We start from the raw sequence: 17,534 nt of genomic DNA, 5'->3' as shown, positions 1-17,534 counted from the left end.
TTACTTGACCCCAGCGTGCTTTCCTGCCCAGAGAAGGGGGTCACTCAATGATCTAATAGGTCCCTTCCAACCCTAGAAATCTATGAAATCTATGACTGGGGAGAACTGCAACCTGGGGAGAGATGGTTGCTGAAGGTATTCTTGGAACGACATTGCTAATGTCATTAGGAAAACAAGCAGTCACACTGAGGCATACCAGCCCTCAGGCCCACAACAGGGGTCTGCCCACACTGTGACAAAGGTTACTGAAAACAGAACTCTTCATCAACAGGCTGCCTATAACCTCAGTGAGCCAAAACGGCACCCAAGGCTCACAGAAAGAACTCTGCAGAAGCCTTTGAAGCCAGGCACACCTTTCTTATTCCCCACCTTCTCTACACATACACTTCCTATAGCCCTCTGGTCTCTCTGCCCAAACTTGGACTATTGCTCCAACTGGGTAACTCAGCCACCAATCCTGACTTGCCATCCCCACACACCTAGCAAAGCTCTGCCTCCCCATATTCCCTCTCTCTCTCTCCAATACTTCTCCCTGCAAAGCTCCCATAACTAAACATTACCCCCAAGAAGGTAAAAGAACATGAAGACCGTGGCCAAAACTGATGAACACCTCAGTTTGTATTCTGCCCCTTTGCCTCTGCTGGGGCCAAATCCATAGCCCACCTGGGCTATCTGTGCAGAGGGACTTGCTCATCCCTTCCTATGCAGTTCAGCTGACAAACACTGGCACAAGATGGGCCTTTGCTTGCAGTTCCTTTCTGCATAATGAGCCAAGAGGGTTTTTATAGCACAAGCAACATGGTATGCACCATCTCTGGCTCCACCTTCATTGGTCAGTCTCCACCGTCTTCTTCCACAGGAGCTTGGGACTCACGGCAAGTAAGTAGATGGCACCTGGGGGTATAATATTCACCAATATCACACAGCTCAGACCCTAAGAGCTTACTATTGCTCCCAGATACTGCACTGCACCTTTAGCTTATGTGATAGTACTGTGCACTGGCACTGCACCAGGCAAAGCTGCCTGCCCATCACCCATTAGAGTGGGTTGGAAGCTGAGGCTGCAGCTCTCCCAAGCCAACCAGCACTGTACCTTGCAATATGCAACTCGAACCCTATTCCAGGTTCTCAGGATGGCCCTGCTGTTTGCCACGGGACCTCACTGGAGGTGAGGGGAAGATGAGTTCCATGGGTCTCTTGCACTAGCTTTCACCCAAGTTACGTTCTCAAACATGCTATTAAAGCACTTCAGATTTTCTCCAAAACCTTCCTCTTTGCTCTAGGACCTAGCTTCTCAATTTCTAGGCCTGCATATCCATGTAAAATTAAGCAACAAAGAGCAAAATGAGCAGCTTGTCAAAGACCATAGAACCAAGGAGTGTTGGCCCAGAGATAGCACTGCAGTTCACCTCCCGAGTTCCGCAGCACTTCCAGGGGTGCTGTCCTGACCTTTGGAGCTGCAAAAACATTCCCTAACCCAGGCTTACAGCACAGCCTTTTCCCATTCCTCACCCAAGGTAACTATGTATGTGGCTGTGCTGCTCTTCAGAACAGATCTGCTCAGTGCTCAGCTGCTTCCAGTGGGAAATAAATTCCTCATCTTTTCCTGCTCAAGGGTGGGAGTAGGAAGGAAATCAAGGCCTGGAGAAGCACGCTGACCACCCTGTTTCACTCCTACATAGAGGTGATCCCTAGCCAGGGTGCTGCAGGAATAGACAGCATTACATTCTGACCTGCTATGGACTGTCTGAATATTTTGCAACAGAAAAACTGCTCGTTTTGGGTTTTTGTTTTTTGTTTTTTTAACTACGGAAAAAGAATCAAGTGAAACAAAGAGCTAGCAGTTTCCAAGGAGTACCTTGGGTGTAACAAGGTTGAAAATCACTGCTATATAGAGTCCAGGGGAACAAACAGTAGGAAGCAACAAGAACTAGGAATGTGAAAAAGCCATATTAGCACTGCCCTGTCTCAAAGCCACAAAAATCCAGTTTTCCCAGTTAGCTCCATGCTCCAACCCCACCTCCCAACAATTTATTTCCTTCAAAATGACTGCCCTAAGGGGGTTTACTAGCATTAGACAGAACCCCAATCGCTGGCTTCCCCAGGGCTGGCAGATACAGATATGGTACATAGCCTTCCAAACAAGGAGAATGCTATGGAAACAGACACTACTGTGCAGCCAGTTATGAGTGGCTGCTGTATAAGCACTCTTCCTAGTAAAAGGGCATTGTATTTCCTGTCTCAGCAGTCAAAACTTCAAGGTTCCTCTGGAGTCTGGATGATAGGAGCAGCTACAAGGAGGGGACAGACATGTAGGCTTGCCTTTTCAGGAAAGTGAGATGGCCTGAACATCTTGGGCAGGGGAAAAAGGACATCTTTTCAATAAGTTCCCCAGCTCCAAGTTCTGGGTTTTTGTCTGGAGCTGGACAAAGTTTAGGGCTTGGTTCCCCCTGCCCCTTTCCCCATCCCATTTAGCAGTTATAGCTCTGATACTTTCCATGTCTGGTCACAGATAGAGGGCAACAGGGGAGCCTGGGGCTCAGTGAGAGGAGAGGTCCAAGAAGCAATGTTCCTTCTCCAAACCACCCCGATCTTCCTAAGAAGTTTGACTTCAGAGAGCATGCTGCTCAGAACAGTACCACAGAAAGGCAGGGAAGAGAAGTTGGATGGTTCCAACAACAGGAGCTGGGAATATGGTACATGACTGGCCAGCATGCCCTGCTTGGCAGGATCTTTCTACCTGGGTCAGGTGCATGGCTGAGTAATCCTTGCAACTGCTCAGCTGTTTTGGAGCTCTGAATATGTATTCGTTATGTCATCCACCTTGGAAGGAGAAACACTAGAAGTTTCTGATCCCTTTCAGGGTCTTCTATAACTAAATCATGCAGGCATCATGACATAGCATATGGGAATATACTACAGGCACATCTCCCTTGCCTAGTTCAGAAGCAGCTCACAGCAACTCCATCAGCAAGATGGGTTTAAAACTAGTTGTATATGTTTGTTGCAAGACATTTTAGGATACCAGACACCCAAGATGGGAAAGCTAGAACATTTGCTTTTGTTGTCTGGAAAAAAAAAAAAAAATGTTTAGCTATACAGTATAAGAAAAAAGCAACTGGCTTCCCAAAACACTCCTGTGCCAAGTGTAAGTTACAACAGACTGTTGCTGCTTGCAGAGGAGCAGAATAAAGAGACTGGGATGGTAACAGCCTCAGGATTAATTGCAGAGGGGCTGAGACTGCATTACCATGGACACTAGTGAAAAAGACCAGGCCACGGGGTGCTGGTCAGTCAATTTGGTAGCATGGCTGTGACCAGGGAATTACAAACTCCTGTTAGGAGTTAGAATAAAATAACCAAAACTAAATCTTAGAATAAGCAACAAACAGGTTAATAAAATATTTTCAGGGACAGACTTTGGCCCCTTTTTAAGGAACACACACACACACACACACACACCACCCCTTCTGTTTACATTCTAGAAAAGATATTTTCACAATAATCATTCAGCTCTTCTGCACCATGAGACTTTATGACTACCTTTTGTTGGAACCATCCAACAAAATGGAGGATGATTACGACACTGGCAAAAGGAGGGAAGCAAAACATGAGTGGAACATGAAATTGTCCTTCACACCATTTCAAAATTGTTGTTGTGAAGTGTACACATTCGGGATAAAGGTCTTTGTGCCAGATTGTCCACACCTCCAATTAAGTGGTGAGAATTCCCAACATGCAGCTGAGCCCCTATCCCAAGGGACAGGTGACAAAAACAAAACAAGACAGGATGTTAGACATTTCTAAGGTAAAATGAAGAAGGCACAGCATGAGGTTGCGTTCTTTTCTCCTGTTGTATAGGAACATGTAGAGAAAGCAGTTCTTCTAGAATGCTTACTGACACAAAGCTAGGCTGATATCAAGGAAGACTCCCAGTGAAAAGGGACAAACTTTTAGGCCAAGTACAGGGCATTCAGGGGGTGAGAGGTCATAGGTCAAGGTGTCAGGAGGTCAAAGATCGGGGTCAAGGGTCAGGAAGTCAAAGGTCAGAGGTCATGGGGTTGTGAGGCCATTCAGGGCATTAAGGGGAGGTTAAAAAATGTAAAATGGTTGTCCAATAGCAGATAAGTCAGTATGAGGGGGCTAGCAAAGGGGTTGGGAGTCCAACAGGCTGAATGGGATTGGGGGGGATGGGGGATCTACCAGGGATGCAGAATAGACATGACCCATGGGTGGGAGGGAGGGGTCCCCCCCTCTGCAAACCTACACTCCCATCCCTCCCCCCACCAGGACTTACTTGCTTGGTTCCGGGAGTGGTGAATGCTGATGCCGATAAGAGCAGCTGCACCTGGAGCAGCTTGTGGGATGCGAGTTGAGAGGTCTAGCTGGTCACAAGGTAGCTGGCATGCAAAAATACCCTAGTGCCAGGGGAGGGGGGCCTGGGGCCATTGGATGGGTTTTCCTGCCCCTGCGGCTGCGCAGGGGAACAGGACAAAAGTTCCATGCACCAGCATTTGACCTAAATCAAATAAATCTAATACTACATAGATCCAGGTTTATTTTAAACCAGGTTTTGCATTTTTTAGACCAGTTTATGTGCACAGAACTTCTGTTCTATTACACGTTTGTTAAGTGTAAAGTTGGCACTGGGGCAAGCTAAGTTTAAAATCAGGAGGCCATTTTGAACCCAATTTAACCTCCCCAAATGTCTCTACCTAGCCTTAAAAACTGTTTCCATGGTAGTGTGAAACATCCTGGGACCTAGAAGTGCATCTCCCACTCAGGGTTTTCAGATTGCTTGTCTAGCACCCAAGCAGCTCCACCAGTGATAGAAGCTTCAGAAGTGTAGACTAGCAGCACCTGTTTTTAAACAGACCATCACTAAGATCCACCTGATGGAAGGCATGCACATCTGGTGAACACTTCAGCTCCCACAACCTCCTGTATGACAGCCACTCCTGAGTAAAGTGTAAAACACCATGATCAAACAGATTTGCGAAAGCAGATGGAGGTTAAATAAGCCTCCCTTCTAAAGTGGCAGACCAGGATAGGATCCCAGACAACAAGAAAAGGATAAAGAACTAAGGGTCACACTAAGGATCAGGAGCAAAAGGAAGCAAACTTTAGGATCTTAGAAGCAGGAATCCTGCAGGAATATCTGCAATGCAGGCTCCTAGGGTAAAGGGGGGGTTGGGCTGGTGGTGGATATCAGCTAGAGAGGCCAGCATACCCACCAGGTATAGAGGAGAGGAAGTCAACAAAGAAAGCAATCCACTAGCTGCAAATCTGTCCCCATCCTGTGTAGGTCCAGGGGCGCTGTGCCCAAGGAGAGGTTAGCATTTTTTTTTTTTTAAGTCATCTAAACTCTCTCTTCCTGGACCCAACTAAGCAGAAGATCTCTAAGGATCCCTAGTTTTAAAAAAAACCACACACACCTTGCAAGCTGCCATAATGTGGTACAAGAAGCCTGGTTTTCAATTACCCTGCTGCTATGCTTAAGGCAGAGAGAGTGGGCAAGGTATATTTCAGCTGCTCTGTACTCCCTGTATAGCGCAGCCTATATAAGGTGGCCCCTAGCATAACACTGAAGGAAAGCAGAGACAAAAAATAAGCAGGTATTGCAAACAGGTGACTTCCTCTCTGTTGCTCAGTCACCAAACTAGCTGACTAGGTGCCCAGCTTGGGGGTGCCTGGTTCCTTCTCTACAACAATAGCAGGAGGCCTGTATGCCTTGCTGACTCAAGAGACAAATTTCAGCACACAGGGAACGTCCATGACTATGGTCAGAGGAAGAACTCCCTGGGGCAGGCTAGGCTGTGCTACAATCAGGGTTGCAAACCATTTTTGAAAAAAAATTTACCAAGAAAACTTGTTTGTAAAGTCTGTTTAAAAAAAAAAAAAAAGAGTTATCCATAAAAAAATCCTAAGCAACTGTGAGCTTGACTGAGGATCTGTGGTCTGAAAAAGACTAGCTGTTGAAGGATCAGATAGCATCTAATGAATTGAACTGGGGTTCATGAAAGTTTGTGCTCTATCTGTATCTTAGTCTAAAGGTGGCTAATCTTCCCTACCTTTGGCTGAAGGATAGACAAAGCAAAAAGTCACCAGTTGGTATCCCAGCAGAAACACAGCTCAGCTCAGGGCTTTGCGACTCACCGGAGTCTCTGTAGACCCCTTCCCCCCTCCCCCAGCCATGTGTTGCTGCTGCATCCCATGCCTGCCTATATCACTGCTCACCTCGCAGGTAAGGCAGGGCTGTGCAGGCCCAGGCAGGACAGAGGGGGTGATGCTGCCAGGACACAGTTGCAGAGCTAGAGGGGGAGGAAAAAGTAGTGTCAGGGGAAAGTCCATGCCAGGACAAGGGGAACAGGGCCAGCAGGGGTAAGGGCTTGGGGAAGGGAAAGTGTGCAAGTACAGTGTGAAGTACGGTTGGGGATATCAGGGTGTGGGGGTGAACCTGACTTGGTAGGTTTTAATGGGAGGGTAATTGGTTTCTCTTCTTAGTTTAAGAACCTAATGACACGTCAACCTACAGAAGGGCCTGGGCCCAATCCTCAGTTAGGCTAGGACCCATTCTACTGCTCTGGCAGTTTTAAATCAGACAAATAACCCCTGCTGAGACTAGCCCTCCTTGTACCAGCAGGCACCTAGCTGGTACAAATCGTTCCCACCTCCCACCTCCCAGGCAAGACCAAAGCACATTTTGCCATAGTTCTGCATGTTGCCAATATGCCATCTGAGCAGAGATCTTAAAATGCACAAACTTGCAGGACAACTACTACTCTCTGTAAGCACAATCAGATTATTGCACAGAATACATCCTAGCTGACCCATTGTTGCCGAAGGGCTTTCACCCCCAGAAAGATTGACCTTGTAAGTCAGCAAACTTCCTTTATCAGCTCAGGAGCAGAGTAGTCACTTGAGAAAGTAATCTGTAAAGACCCCTAAGCTTCATCTGCAAGAGAAGCAAAGGGTCTAGCTCAGGGATAGGCAACCCCTGACACAGGTGCCAAAGCAAGGCACGTAAAGGCATTTTGCTTGGCAAGTGTGCCTCTGAGCAGACAATGGGGAAGGGGCCACAGCTGTGCAGCCACAAGGATCGGGTCCCTCATAGCTCCCCCACTGGTCACCCCTAGGCACATCAACATCTTACAAGTCGAGGTTGTGGGTGTTTTTGGCATTCTGCCCTAAAAATGTAACCAACCCCTGGTCTAGCTTGATTCTGGCCTCTTCAAACAGCCTACAATGCTTAAAGAGTAAGTGGTCCTTATGAGCCCCACATCTGCACTCATGTCAAGGCCCTCTGTCAAGTATTCCTGAGGTCAGGGCCTTGACATGGGTGCAGCTCCTACTGACACTGAGCTCTTTCCAGGAACTGGAGATTAAGGCAGTGACCCTTAGCTGTCCATTCTTCTGAAACAGGCTGCAGCAGGCACAGCCTGCGCTCTTTGCACCTTTTGGCACCACTGAAACATGTCTACTTCATGCCTGGATTACTGCAGTCTGTAGCATGGCTGCTGCCACTGGCCTCAGAGGGCTCAGGATACAGAGCTGGGAGCACAACCTGAGGACCTGCCTTGCAGCCACTCCCTTGCTTTGTCCAGGAATAGGACCATACCTTCCCTGCATATTCCAGATCTGTGAGCCCAGAGAAAGGATCTGTTTGTATTTGATCCAATACAGTCCAGGGATAGCTGCAAGAACAGTTCTACTGTGTATTTAAGGACTGTCTAGTTATGAGCCTCCCAAAAGCCAAGGCTTCCTATTCCAGTACGCTGCAAAGCATGGCTCAGAACAGCTCTTTGTTGTGGCAAGGTACTGAACCTCATCTCTGCCCCAAGATGCAACACCCCCCACTTTACACACACACCTTGATTCCTCCAGAAGCCTGTCTGGTATCAGCAATCCTAGACCACAAGATGCTGTAGAAACCAGATAGCTGCAGGCAGCACTTATGCCCAGAGAGATGACAGCATCTGCTGCTCTGACCTCTGCTCCCACCAGAAAGCAGAGGCACTAGACAGCACAGCAATCAACCAACCTACTGCAGCCCCATGCCGGGGGGGTGGGGGGTGGAATGCAGCCAAGCTAAGGAAGCTTGATCAGCGGTCTCCTGGTAGCACAGAAAAGCTGAACAATGCTGGAGTCAGCCATCAGCAAGGCATGCCAATCCCTAGGGCTCCTGCCCTGAGGATACAGGAATAAGCACAGCAGAGTACCACACTTGCCAGACACTGTAGGAGAAAGCCCTGTCACTCACTACTAAGATTCTGGTCTCCCTGATCTCTGCAGTGTGCTGATCAGCGAGACAGCATCATGATGCAGCACAGTAAGCCACAACCCCATCCCCCACTCTCTTGGCCACCTGCATAGAACTGAGGTTCTGCTGCATTTCAGCAAGATGTTCAACTGCCTCCTCTACAGTCCCAGAGAGAGTTTTGTCCCAGCTCTCAGATATGCAATAACTATCCCTGTAATTATTTGTGTTACAGTCTATTAGGGGCCCATCTAGTGGGGACCCCTAGGACAATGTGCTACATGGGTGCAGAGTAAGCATTAGAGCCCACCCCAGAAAGGCCACTTAGTTTGGCTGCTTCCTCAGGTTGTGGCCCCATCTTATTAGATGCCCATACAAGTGATGGATGATGTGTTGCAGTGACCACAGAGGATTGGTTAAGAGACCAACTCTCCTTTGCTCTTCCGCCCCCTTATTTCTATACCTTTTCATCCACTCCTGACATCTTGGATCAAACCTGAGCCGAACATACAATGCAGACTTTGTTCTACTGCTGCAGAGTAAAAACTGCCTGCACCTAGTCCCCGCTACTATTTTAGAGCAGGACAGCAAATGCTTATTACTTTAAAAAAAACCAACCTTAATTAGACCAAGGTTTTGAACCAGAGGAATCTCTCTCACCCACTGCACAGCACAGTGCAAAAACAGAACCCCTAAGCACATTTGGAGTGTCTGAGCTCCACTGCGACATAACAGTGGACAGGCAGACAGACAATCCCCTCCTCATAACCTTCTGTAAAGGCAACGTATGCATGAAGGGTAGAGAGTCTTTCTGGATCTCAAGTCAGGAATTTAATCAAGTATAAGGCAGTGCTGGTTCCAGCTATATCTGAAGGAAAAAAACCTTGTGAATGCCAAAGTCCAAAGCAAAGCCTTATCACCATTCATCCACCAAGCAGGAGACTCCTTCCTCTTGGCTTATGGGTAAGCATGAACTCTGTCTTGCTTCCAAGGTAGCTCATGTCCAGCCCCACCCACTCCTTGCCCAGTAAGAGACTGTGCTGATGCTGGAGCTTGCAGGGACTCTACTATAAAAGACAACCTTTCACTCAAATTAAGTCTGCTTCAGACCATGGGAAGGGCAGGAAGTAGGGGTGGAAGTGCAGTAACACCACAGTTAAAATCCTGAACTATTACCAGGATAAATGAACATTCATCTACAGCCCAGTCACAGTCTCCAAATGAATGCAGATAGGTTATAGTCCACTTTCCAAAGTGCAGCCTTAATAACCAGAAACCCCCAATATCTGCATACAGAATAACACATAGGTCCTACATAGGCCATAAGCCAGGAGTAACCTCAACCACATAGCCATAAACCAGTGGTTCTCAACCTTTTGACTGGAGGCCCCCCTCGCTCCCAACACACAGCTCCCTGGCTTTGCTTGTGCCCCTCAGTCCCAACCCACAGAAGGGACGAGGGCATGGCCTGGCTGCCGCTGCTCCCCTCAGACCACCTGCGCTGCTCCCCACCCCCTCTCCAGCAGCAGAAGGTGAGGGCAGTGCACGCCTCCTCCCCCATTACCCCTTCACAGCTGGCTGGGACAACAAGTCTTGCTGCCCCACTCTGCCTTCCTACACCACGTCCCACTAGCTGGTTCAGCCAGGCTGCAGTCCTGTGCCCACTGTGGGTGCAAAAACTGTGGGTGCACATGCACACATGCATATGGTAACCCCTGCCAGATTTGCTTCCTCCCACTCACCACAGTCCCAGGCAGCCCCTTTGCAAGCTGGAACCCTGCCAGCCAGCAAGAGGAAACCCAGTTTCCTGCATGTTTCCCCTTTAAGAGAGAAAATCCACGTTTTTCTGTGATCCTGGCAGCAGCAGTGGCAGCAGGCTCAGCCTGGGCATGGTCTGCCCCAGCTAACCTCAGAGATCATGATAGCACCAGATCTGCAGCCCCCATAGACCCCCCCCGAAACCTACTCATGGCCCCCTGAGAGGATAGTTTATGGTAGTGGTTCTAGCTCACAGGTCAGTTATTAACCATGTATCAACATCTTACTTTCACATGCAAATCAAACAGATTCATCCCACCCTTCACAGCTACTTGCTACAGTAAAAAGGTTGTAATATATCACAACCCAGTCTCCATGCAGAGCCCAGAAACTTCACTTATCCAGTCCCATTCTCTCTTTCCAATTTGCCTGCCCATCACAAGGAGATCCTCATCTTCCATATATAGGCCATGCTCATCCAGCCCTCTCTACACATTTAGGCCACAGATCCATGGACCCTTGCTTGCCAAAGCTGGTTTATTCATTGCCAGAGGATAGAAGGGAGTCAGCATCTCTGTAGAATGCATAATATTTCCATCTGCAGTCAATTCCCAGAATATTTAGAGCAGTGTTTATGATCAAGCTCATGATCAGATAAAACCACAGATGAAAATAAAAAAGGAAAATTAAAAAACATGCAAATAAGGTATTTAAAAATTACACTTAGAATTCTGACAGTATTAATCTCTAAAATGTTATTTGATTATACTGACAGTAGTAAGCAGTTTGCATTCACTGCTAAAGAAAAGTCAAACCACTGAGCTCATCAAATCATAGGCTAAGTGTCTGAAACAAGAGTCTGCTGAAATGCTAAACCAGCTTTTGACAGCAGTTGCTTCATCTAGAGGCTATTTTCTGCTTTTTAGGTTTATTCAACTAACTCATTCCAAGTTGAGAAATCACTGGAAGTAGGAAGAGCAAAAAGTACTTTTCCCACCCCTTTCCCATCTACGGATAAAATAAAGCAAGACAGGAAGAGATCCCACTACCTCCAAAGTTAAGAACACAGTAGTTGGAAACAGTTCAGCCAACCAGGGATAAGGCTTCCTTTGTCTAAAACTAACTTCTTAAATACAAAAAGTATTATACAGTACACTTAAAATTATTTTAAGATTCTTGTATTGGTTTTATAAAGCTGTGCGTGCATTTTAGCAACATGTCAGGTTCCATCCAAAATGAGCCCAACATTCACGATGACTAAGGGGACTGATCACCCAATAGATAAAAGCTGAGCCATTCACCATTTCCGAACAAATGTAAAACTTTACAACCCAAATACATATATGGTTAGCTATAACTGGCAAAGTGAATACATATCAATTTTAACACATCCTTCTGGTTAGAAAAAAGTACCAGTCAGTACAGAGACTGTTGTTTAACTGTAAATCAACATGTTGTAATGGTTACCAACCAAAAGTTCCTTAGAAAACTAAATAGGATAAATGCAAAAACAGATTAAAATAAACTATGTTTATACTCATTTAGTAGTAATTAAAATCAATGAGCCAACTAACTACACATAGGTTATTTAAAAAGTTCTATCCACCTTGGCCAATAAAGGCATGTGGGACCATCAGTCTCTAGAAAGAGACAGGGCACTTGGTAGATGGATAGATAGTTGCATCCAGAGCCATTAGTTGGAATGGTTTCTTAAAAACAAAACCAAAAACAAAACCCTGCAGTATAACCTTACAGAGATGGTCACAGTTGTCACCCACCTAAGTAAACCCATTACCACCCTACCACCCCCATAAATATACATATATATGAGGTTTTATGAAATTAGTAGCTTTATTATGAAAAGTTTTGTAAATTAAACTGCACACCTACTACAGGTTCCATCATATTCACTTTTAGACAGCAGCATGCAGGGCAAAGGGCTGGTCTGCACTGAGCTCATATTTGCTAGTATACCCAAAGAGCATTCACTAGCAAGCAATTCCTTCAACTTAAATGAACCCCCAGCCATGTCTTTTAAGAGGCATCCTGCTTTCTCAGAAGTGTTCCCTGGCTCCTGTTTCTGCATCTCCTCAATAGGCTAGCTAGAGTCTGCCCTCCACCTAAAGCATGTATCCCTACCCTCTTCTGTTGCAAAGGAGGAGCACCGTCAATACCAAGAAGGGACTTCCAGGATGGAGGAGAATTGGAGTGGGTAGAGGAGGATGAAGCATATCTAGGACAGAGACCACAGTCCCAAGTGATGCTCCACAACTAACTTGCTAAAATGTTACACAGCAGGAGCTGGAAGGAATTCAGAGGATAAAGTTGAAGGGCACAATATGGAGTATGGCCAAAAGCAGTCAGCAAGGAACCTTCAGCCATCAGAGGCTAGGGAAGGAACTGCTGACCACAGCTTCTGATGACTGTCAAAGTGGTGCGTATCCACCGGTCCAACACACCAGGGACACCCTGGCTCCCAGTGGACTACATCTCTGCCGGTTCAGTCCACCCTAGTTCTTACACTTGCAAATGTGGGGTAAAATACATTGATTACTATCTTCCCAATAAGGAAGTGAGCTACTTGGGCACAGACCCCAAAGATGGATCACCATCCTCCAACATCAGCAGCAACCTCCACCCCAGCTTTGAGGACTTTTCTTCCAACAGAGGGACTTGGTGCTTCCTAATCCAAACTCTGCCTTGTCCCTGATAATTAAGGTCTCTACCCAACCACATATGCAGCAGGACAGATAGAGGAATTGGTCTTTTCCTGGTTCTGCCATGTCTCCCCTGCCATTGTACTATATACTATGTAGTCTTGGTCACATGCTACAAGGACATTGGGGTTAGATGCTCTCCTGAGCTGGGGATATTTCTGCCTGCAACATGCATTATATTCCCCAGATCAAAATCTAAAATGCCTGAGATGGAAGAGCTTCATTAGGTCCCATGTAGTCCATCCCCATGACAACCAGGATTAGTCCCTGTTCTTCAGGGCTTGCTCCAGTCTAGCTTTATGCATTCCAAGCACAAGGGCTGCCCTCTTCCTTTGCAAGGCTGAGGAACTAGGCTAAACTTTGCCAGGGAAAGCTTTTCCCAACAATCCCTGCATTTTTCTGAGTTTCACCCTACTACTTTGCTCCTGGGACCCCTTATATAACTCTACTTTCAGCCCTTACGACAGCGCTGCTGTCCTGCTTGAGGGAGGTCAAGGCTCAACAAAATGAGAGACAGGAGCCAGCTAGTGGTCCTGCTCCTGCTGATGCAAGCAACCAGGTCCTGATGCTTCCAAGGAAGGTGCAAGAAACCCATGTGAAAGGAAGCTGAGGTCAGATATTAGGAAAAACTCTCAGGAAGAGGGTGGTGAAGCCCTGGAACCAGCTACCCAGAGCAGAGATGCACCCTCCATCCTTGGAGGTTTTTAAGACCCAGGTGGACAAAGCCTGGGTCGGGGATGATGTAGTTGGGGCTGGTCCTGCTTGAGCAGGGGCTTGGACTGAGTGTCCTCCGGAGGGCCCTTCAGCTTCTCATGTTGTCTGACCCTAGGGGCTATGGAAAGCTGTGCCCAGGGCAGCCCCTTCCCAACCGCAGCCCCGAGGCGAGGCTAAGCCTTCTTTCTTCCTCCCCCGGCAAGGGAGAGGGCGCGGGGAAGCGGGCGGGGGGCCGCCGCGCCGCAGCCCCGAGCCCGCCCGGCCTGGCCCTCCCGCTACCGCGCCAATACAAGCCGCCCGCGGCCGACCACCACTCCGTCCGTCCGGGGATGGAGGGCACTCACCCGACCCCGCCTGCCGCCTCCGGCTTGGCTCTCCCCTTGCAGCTGCCGCCACCGGCGCCCGCGGACGGAAAGTGTCTCCCTCAGCCGACCAGGCGCCGGCGCCGGGGCCGCCCCTTTAAATCCAACATGGCGGCTTCGCCGAAGCGGCCTCTTCCCAGCATGCCCTGAGGCACCGCGGCGGCGGGGCACGTTCCACTGCCCGGCCTGTGGGGGAAGGGACTGGGGCGCTGCTAGCAGCTCCTCAGGGGGGAAGGTTGCAAAGATCATGGTTGTGTGGGATGGATTTGGGGTGCATGGATGGGGTAGTCCTGCCTCAGGCATGGGGCTGGATGTCCCTCGCAGCCCACTTCTTTGTTACCTATTAAGGGGCATGGTGGTTAAGAAACAGCATAGGTGCCTGCTGGGACCTTGTGGCAGAGAGGGCAGACGTGGCTCTTTCACATTCAGCCTCAGCAGTGCCAGCTCTGCATCCAGTGCTGATAGCCACCTTGTTAAAGGGTGTTGGCAGTCAGAAAGGGTGTAGAAGGAAAACCAGCAGGGTGTTTCAGTGGGTAGAGAACTTGCCTTATTGCTGTGGTGGGCTGAAAAAGCTGGGTCTGCTGAGTTTATCCAAGGCAGGTTAAGACATAACGTGAAGGCAACCTGCAAGCACTTGTAGGAGAAATAAATTTTTCCTTTTGCACAGGGCTCTTTAACATAGCTGAAGATGGCAGAATGGGATCCAACAGCTGGAAGATGAAACACTTAGAAGTCAAGACTTAGATGTGAAGGTTGTGCATGTTAAGCAGCAAAGGTGAGGAAATGTTAGAACATGGTGATGCTGAAGGATCCTACATCTTGTGGAGCCTCTAGAAAGATATCCTGTCTTGGTTTCAGCTCACTCCAGCTCAAGCAAGTGATGGATTTCCTGATTCTCCAGCCTATATGTGAAAGATTAGAAGAGGCAGTCATGATGACACTCTGCCACTGGCTTCAGAATGCTCACAAAAGGCTCATCAACCTGAGGACCTGCCTCCCAGCCTCTCCCTTGCTTTTTCCAGGAATAGGACCACACCCTACCTACCTATTCCAGGTCTATGATGAACTCAGAGAAAGAAGCCACTTATAGCTGATCCAGTACAGTCCTGGGGAGAGCTGCAAGAGCAGTCCTAATGTGCATTACTGTCCTTGTCCTTAATCTCGAAATTCTGCCCACCCCAGTTGCACCACATACTAAAAAAAATCCAGTTTAATTCTCTCAAACAGCCAATCTATCCTCCCAGCCACACCCTGCATTACAGCAGCCTGCTCACTTCCCCTGGCTGACCACACAGCGCTAAAGGAACCTCACCCCACTTCACTGGCTATGGCCAATGCAAAGGAGCTCAGCTCAGCTCCTGTCACCAACTACACTTGGTGTGGGCCTGACCCTAACTGCTTCTTCTCTTCTTCTTCAGCAATCCCTCGCAACTGAGGATGATTGTCTTCCATGATTGTTTTACCTGTGTGCCTGAAGATGGCTGATGAGGCTTATCCAGAATCAGACTCTACTGTCTCTTGCACACGCATTTCCATGTGGGGTGGGTGGCACTGGATTCTTAATCCCTTCTTCCTCCATATGCAGTAGTCCTGGGCGATTGTCAACTTGAGGGAGACTTCGATATTGCATTTTCTTAAGTTGGCTTTGAGGAAGTCCCTGAAGTGCTTTTTCTGCTCTCCTCTTGAGTGTACACCTTGGCTGTGCTGGGAGAATAAAACTTGCTTCAGGAGGCTGGAGCCAAGATGTTCAGATGATGTGGCCAGCCCAACAAAGTTGGTGTTGGATGATCATCACCTCAATACTCATGGTGTTTGCTTGCAGGAAGATGCTAATGTTGGTGCATCTGTCTTTCCACTGGATTCATAGACTCTTCCACAGGCAGTGTTGATGGTACTTCTTAGGGGTGCACAGAGAGAGATTTTTGCAGCCAATGCCGATAGCTGGTTTAAGGGCAAAAGCAGGGCTGGGAGGCTGTGGGAAGGGAGTGAGGGGCACCAGGAGGGCCAAGGGGGCTGTGTGGGGGGCTTTACTTCTAATCATGGCTTTTGGGTTTAAAAAAAAAAACCAAAAAAGCCCCCCAGAAAATTTGCAAAAAAACAAAAAATCAGAGAAAACCAGGATCCCTGGTGATGACACAGCCTTGATTAACTTGTTTTAACCTCAAAGGGATCTGTGATAGATCCAATACTGAGACATACCAACAGGGAACAGGTAGGGAATGGTGACAAATTTTGGTGGGCATCCATACTTAAGAAGGATCCTCCACAACACTTCTCAGCTGAGAGTCAAAAGCTTTTTTGAGTTCAAAGAAGGCCATGTAGAGAAACTTATATTGTTCCCGGCATTTCTCCTGCAGCTGGTGAGCTGTGAAGATCATGTCAGTTGTGCCTCTTGATGCCCTAAACCCACACCAAGGTTCTGGGAGGATCTCTTCAGCAAGTGGAAAGAGACAGTCCAGGAGGGTTCTTGCAATGATCTTTCCTGTGTTAGACAGCAAGGCAATCCCTTCATTGTTTCGGCAGCGAGACTGGTCTTCCTTGAAGATCCTTTCTCGTCACAATCATGGTGTCCCTGAGGTCATCTGGGATTTCCTTATCATTCCAGATCCTTAAGATGAGGGCACGAGGCCATGATGTGAGCTCCTTTCCTCCTTATTTTAAGATTTGAGCAGGTATTCCATCCACTCCAGATGCCTTGTTTTCATCTGCTTGATGGCTTTCCTCACCTTGTCAAGGACTGGGGGTGGGATTCTGAGATCATCTCTGACTGGGTTTTGCAGGATGGAGTTGAGAACCCTGTTGTCAACAGCAGAATCTCGAGAAGGTTTTCAAAATGCTCCTTCCAATGGCCATTGATGTTTCATCTTTCCTGGATCAGGTCTCCTTCCTCCTTAGGTCTCAAGCGGTTTGGTCCCCAAGTACTCAGACCATAAGTGGTTTTGGTGGCACTGAAGAAATTGGGCATATTGTGGATGTCAGCAAGATGCTGAATTTATTTTACCTGGTCTTCCCACCATTTGTTCTTCATATCTCAGGTCTCATGTTAGACCTCTGCCTTGATGATTCAGTTTCTTTTGCTTGGAGCTGGTGCTGTTTTGCCAAGCACAAAAGGCCTTGTGCTTGCAAGTGGTCAACTCTTGGATCTCCCAGTCACTCTCGTCCTACTGCTCTCTTCCTACAGTTGACATTTGACTTGGGAAGACTACCCCAGTTACAATATCACTGTATCTGGGCCAGAGCTAACAGTCCCCCACAAAATCCCTGCCCCAATCTCAGCAAGACTCCCCACAGGAACAAAACATCCCAGAGTCTGCCTGGCCCCAGGAAACAACAGAAACAAAATCCAAGTATGACTCAAGAGGACAAATGGCTATCCCCCCCCAACACATCAAATTAGGTATTCTGAAGGTGATCATGACCAGTCTGTAATGCAGGCTGAATTTTAATTTGCATTTACAGAAGGGAGTCAACCTCTGTTTCACATGAGAAACCCAGTGTTAACCCCTCAAAAAGTATTCAGTTATTCTTGCAGCATAGAGGAGAACTTGTAAAACATTTACAGGCAGTGACATCACTGCTCTCCATTGCTGTGGCTCTCTGCTTTCCTCCACACCATCCTTTTCAAAATCCTAGATCCTCTACTGCTAGCAACCATCATTAATTTGTTAAGAACAATTTTCTTTGACAAAGTAACTGGGTGGATGAAGGGAATGCAGTGGAAAGAGT

The 17,534-nt window shown here is 47.7% G+C and overlaps 1 protein-coding gene and 1 long non-coding RNA gene across 8 annotated transcripts in view; one reads left to right on the top strand and one right to left on the bottom strand.

The window, feature by feature from the left end:
• Nucleotides 1-13,942, bottom strand: part of KLC4 (kinesin light chain 4) — a 51,125-nt gene extending 37,183 nt beyond the window's left edge. For 3 of the 7 annotated variants that reach the window (XM_025192101.1, XM_025192102.1, XM_025192103.1), the window contains exon 1: nt 13,791-13,938. The gene's annotated coding sequence lies outside the window, so the exon portion shown is untranslated. Of the gene's footprint in view, nt 1-6,237; nt 6,312-13,790 lie in introns of all 7 variants that reach the window. The other 4 variants (XM_006035916.2, XM_006035920.3, XM_006035921.2 and 1 more) reach the window with 3 other exon arrangements.
• Nucleotides 13,252-15,531, top strand: LOC112548043. The gene is made up of 3 exons (XR_003091853.1): nt 13,252-13,343; nt 14,476-14,583; nt 14,667-15,531. It is a non-coding gene; the product is annotated as an uncharacterized LOC112548043 (long non-coding RNA).
• Nucleotides 15,532-17,534: the final 2,003 nt, after the last annotated feature.

Source organism: Alligator sinensis, unplaced genomic scaffold, assembly GCF_000455745.1.
Source record: "Alligator sinensis unplaced genomic scaffold, ASM45574v1 scaffold390_1, whole genome shotgun sequence".
NCBI classification, from domain to species: Eukaryota; Metazoa; Chordata; order Crocodylia; family Alligatoridae; genus Alligator; species Alligator sinensis.
Note: the sequence above shows the minus strand (reverse complement) of the source record. Positions and strands in the feature narration are given on the sequence as shown.